We start from the raw sequence: 5,529 nt of genomic DNA on the forward strand, positions 1-5,529 counted from the left end.
TTTGTTTATACAGCGCTGGGTTTGAATCTTAGGCCCATCACTTACTAGTATTCTTGGGCAGATTCTGTGCCTCAATTTCTCCATCAGTAAAGTGTAGATAATCATCATCATGGCTTTTTATATAAGAAGCATTTAGAACTTGAAGTGCTCCATAAATACTAGTCTCAGTAAAGGCAAAGTTGGCTAATAGGAGGGCGTTTTCTGAAATTCCTCATATTCAGGTCTCTTGTCTTTAGTTATTTCTTAAGATGTAAATCTTGATAATATAATCTTCAATAATGTCTTTTAGTATCTCTCAAGTATAAGCTATAGCAAGATAAATCAGGACAGTTGTACGCCTGCAGAAAGAGCAAGGGTTATGAAATTGTAATTGAGTCAAACTAAAATTCTACTTATTGCCTTATAAGTGTCTAAGAACTTACGCAAAAATAATTATGAACAGTAAATTTAACATCAGTAACAAAAGTAACCTTTTGCTAGTGAAGCACAGAAGCAATTGTAATATCATTATATTGCAACTTGAAGTTGCTAGTGAGATTCTCCTTAAAAATTTGAAGGTTTTTTTTTTTTTAATCAGAAATAACAGAAAGAGGGAAAAAAAAGGGAATCTGTATTCTGTTCCAGAATTCTAGTAGGAGATGAATCACAGGAGGGAGAATCAGTGACAGCTGGAAAAAAGAAAAGTAAGCAGACCAAATCCCTAAGGCCTGAAAGAAGAAAGGATTATATTGAAAACTGACCTCAGATGAAGAGAATGACCCAAGTGCTTAACCAGCAGGAGGGCCCATATGTTACCTAACAGCAGGGAGACGGAAAGATGCCCAGTCAGGGATTCTATCAACCTTCTGATTAGATCATGAATGCAAGTGTCATTGGAGTTAGATCTAAGTCTAAATCTTGGCCCAATCATTTGCTAAGAATGCAACATAAAGCAAGTTGTTTAAACTCTCTTAGCTTCATTTTCATTCTTGTAAAAATGAGGATAATATTTGTAGTTTCTTACAGTTTTGTGGCATTAAAAAAGACAACATCTGTAAGGTAATTAGCATGATTTCTGGCAGAAAGTAAGTTTAATAATATTTGAAGCAAATATTTGAAGATGAGAGGTCCCTAAGTAACTGTAGATTAGTAGATATTAATTAAACTGTTAATTACCAGGTTGAGTCTTCGAGCTATGAATTGACTAATAGCTCTAGACAAAGTCATTTATTAAAGCTGTTATGACTTTTCTCTTTTTTTTTGATCTTGGTAGTTTTACTTAGATTCTCTTTTATTTTGGTTTGTTGATCTTTCTCATGACCTCCTCACCCAGTGCCTCCGAAGTCAGCTATGATGGGATATGAGGTCGTACTAAAAATGTCTGCATGCTTCCGAAACTCAGGACCAGTCTTTACTTGATGCCCCATTTAGAAATATTCCTACTGACTTAACCACCCTAAGGAAGGCTTCTGCCTTTAGAAAACAGTGTAGACTTCACATGCACTGGCTTCGACGTGTTATGGCTATCACAAGGACAGGGAAGTCATATATACCCACATATATACCCACATTCTACTCAACTATTAATAGCAAGTTTGTTTACAGATTCAAGATAACTGGCAAACAAGCATTCTCCCCAATAAACAGTTATCACTTCCCCTTGGTAGGCCACTAATACTACAAGCTATGAAGAGGATATAAAAAAGATCCAGAAGAATCTGATCTTTTAAAGGTGATTTAACTTACGTTTAAGTCCTTAGTGATGTGATGCAGAAAAAAAGGTTATAATAAGTACAGCCTCTAGACTGTGCATCACAAGTCCGAGTTACTTAACCTCTCTTGACTTCAGTTTCCTCCTGTGAGAAGTAAAGCAGTTCAACTACCTGATCTATTAATTCCCTGCTAAATCAATCTATCAGTGTGATGGGTACTTAAGGAGCTAAGGACAGTTTATTTAACAGGTACATTTGTCTCCCAGAATATAAAAGTAGATCATTTTAGAAGATAGCAGTGGTAGTTTTTTAAAAAGCATTAATAAAGGTATCCCTTGGAAAGTATATCAGTAGAAAATGGAAATAAATCTAGGCCCAGTCACGTTGCTGTGACACTGTTCAGTCACTCACCATCTTGTTTTCCACTCACTGATCAAAAATAATTGCATTAGTTCATTTACACCTAGAAATTAAGGATTTATTTCTTCAAACCCATAGTTCATGACCCTTAAGAAAAAAAATGAGGGAATGATTAATTGCAGCCTCCTCAGTGTCTAGTTAGAATGTAGATAAATCTGTATGATACCTGTATTTGTCTCCTAGGGCTGCTCTAACAAAGTACCAAAAGCTAGGTGGCTTAAAACAACAGAAGTTTATCGTCTCACTCTTCTGGAGGCTAAAAATCTGAAATCAAGGTGTCCCAGGACCTTGATTCTCTCTGACAGGAGAAAATCCTTCCTTGCCTCTTCCTAGCTTGTAGTGTTTTCCAACAATCCTTAGCTTTCCTTAGCTTGTAGATGTGCCACTCTAGGCACATGGCCATCTTCACATCTGCTTCCTTCTATGTGTTTGTATCCAAATTTTCCCTTTTTATAAGGACGCCAGTCATATTGGATTAGGGTCCACCCTCATGAACTCCTCTTAACCTGATTAAATTTTCAAAGACCCTATTTCCAGACAAGGTAATATTCTGAGGTACTGGGGGTTAGAACTTCAGTGCATCTTTGGAAGAGGACAGAATTCACCCCATGACAATATATATTCCCTTGTAAAAAAAAATCAGTGAATACACAAGATGTAGTTTTGTCAAGGACCAGGAACTGAAAGAAATGTCACACAGGGCATTTATCACATGTATAAACAAGATACAGCTCACCAAAACTATCAGGAAATGTAGAGATACTGACTAAGATGGATTTTTACCTAGCTGACTGAGACAGTATCTTGGCAATAAAACATTGTAAGAATAAATATTCATATTCATAATAGCTTGGATTTTTTTTTAGATCTTACTAGTTTCCAGACACTGTTCTAAATGTTTGACCTGTATTAATACATTTAATTCCTTCTATAACACTACAAGGTAAGAATTATTATCAATATTATCCCCATTTTATAGCTGAGAAAATTGAGGCATAAAGAGATTAAGTAATTGATCAAAGCCACACAACTATTAAGTAGAAAAACTAAGATTTGAACTCAAGGAGTCTGGCTGCAGAAGGTTTGCTGTTAATCACTGTGAATGGTCCCCTCATTTACAGTTTAGTAGTGAAGCAAGTCTTATCACCATGAAATGACTTAAAAACAAATACAGTTGATCCTTGAACAACACAGGGGTTAGGGATGCCTACCCTCCACGCAGTCAAATATTCTGAGTATATCTTTATAGTTGGCCCTCCTATCCATGGTTCCACACCAGTGGATTCAACTAACTGCAGGTTGTGTTGTCCTGTAGTACATATTTATGAGAAAAAATCACCATATAAGTGGACCTGAGCTATTCAAACCCATGTTGATCAAGGGTCCACTATAGTCTTTTGTGCATATCAGAGAGCAAAATGTTAAATAGAAAAAGTGAAGGACCATAAAGTTTATTTTTTAAGTCTGACCAGCTTTTTATATCAAAGATATTAAAAGATCATTATGTTATAAAAGGATGCTAATTAGAAATAAGGATACCAAACACCTGAGAAATGACTAATAAGCTGTTGATATGTTAATTAAGGCTATCTAATATCCAATTTTCATAGAATCTCTGGGTATAAACTATGTTTTTCAATTAGAAAAACTTAACATGCATTTGCTTTAATGATGAAGAAATGAATTTCTCAAAAATGCTAAGTGAATTTCTTTTTTATTTGGTGGATTTTTTTATCCTAGAGGACACAGTCCTTTTGACCAAAAATTTCTGTCTAGTCCTCTTGATAAGATTAAATTATTTAATTTAGGAATAAGTTTAACCAAGGAGTTGAAAGACCTGTACGCTGAAACCTATAGCACATTGTTGAAAGTAATTGAAGAAGATACAAAGAAATGGAAAGATATTTTGTGATCATTAATTGGAAGAATTAACATCATTAAAATGTCCATACTACCTAAAGCAATCTACAGATTCAATGCAGTTGCTCTCAAAACCTCAGTGACATTTTTTCACAGAAATAAAACAAAAATCCTAAAATTTATATGGAACCACAAAAGACTCTGAATAGCCAAAGCAATCCTGAGGCGGGGGGAACAAGCTGGAGGTATCACACTCCCTGATTTCAAATTATAACTACAAAGCTATAGTAATCAAAACATCATGCCGTTGGCAGAAAAACAGACACACAGATCAATGAAACAGAACTGAGGGCCCAGAAGTAAACCCACACATATATGGACAATTAATTTTGACAAAGGAGCAAAGAACATACAATAGAGAAAGGAAAGTCTCTTCAATAAATAGTGTGGGAAAACTAGACAGCCACATGCAAAAGAATGAAACCAGACCACTCTCTTACAACATACACAAAAATCAACTCAAAATGGATTAAAGATTTGAATGTAAGACCTGAAACCGTAAAACTTCTAGAAGAAGCATAGCAGCATGGCCTTTGACACAGACATCAGTTTATGCAATATCAATGCTCAAGACACTTGTCTTAGCAATATCTTTCTGGATATGTCTCCTCAGGCCAGGGAAACAAAAGTGAAATAAACAAATGGGACTACATAAACTAAAAAAATACTTCTGCATGGCAAAAGAAGCCGTCAACAAAACGAAAAGACAACCTATCAAGTGGGGGAAGATATTTGCAAAACATATATGAAAAGGGGTTACTATTCAAAATACATAAAGAACACAAACAACTCAACCACAGAAAAACAAACAACCTGACTTAAAAATGGGCAGAGGATCTAAATAGACGTTTTTCCAAAGAAGACATACAGATGGCCAACAGGCCCATGAAAGATATTCAACATTACTGATTATTAGGGAAATGCAAATCAAAACCACAAGGAGTCATCACCTAACACCTGTTAGAATGGTTATTATCAAAAAGACAAGGATTAACAAACGTTGATGAGGGTGTGGAGAAAAGTGAACCCTCCTACACTGTTGGTGGGAATGTAAGTCAGGGCAGCCACTGTGGAAAATAGTATGGAGATTCCTTGAAAAGTTAAGAATAGAGCTACCATGTGGTCCAGCTATTCCACTTGTGGGTATTTATTCAAAGAACACAGAAACACTAATTTGAAAAGATATATGCACCCCTATGTTCATCGCAGCATTATTTACAATAGCCAGGACATGGAAACAACCTAAGTGTCCATCAATAGATGAATGGATAAAGAGGATGTGGTGTATGTATACAGTAGAATACTACTCAGCCATAAAAAGAAGAAATCTTGCCTTTTGCAACAACATAGATAGACCTTGAGAGTATTAGGCTAAGTGAAATAAGTCAGATGGAGAAATACAAATACTATATGATTTCACTCATATGTAGAATATAAATAAACAAATAAATAAATAGGAAGTGAACAAACCAACCAAACAGTAACAAACACATAGAGA

Source organism: Pseudorca crassidens, chromosome 4 (assembly GCF_039906515.1).
Source record: "Pseudorca crassidens isolate mPseCra1 chromosome 4, mPseCra1.hap1, whole genome shotgun sequence".
Taxonomy (NCBI): Eukaryota; Metazoa; Chordata; class Mammalia; order Artiodactyla; family Delphinidae; genus Pseudorca; species Pseudorca crassidens.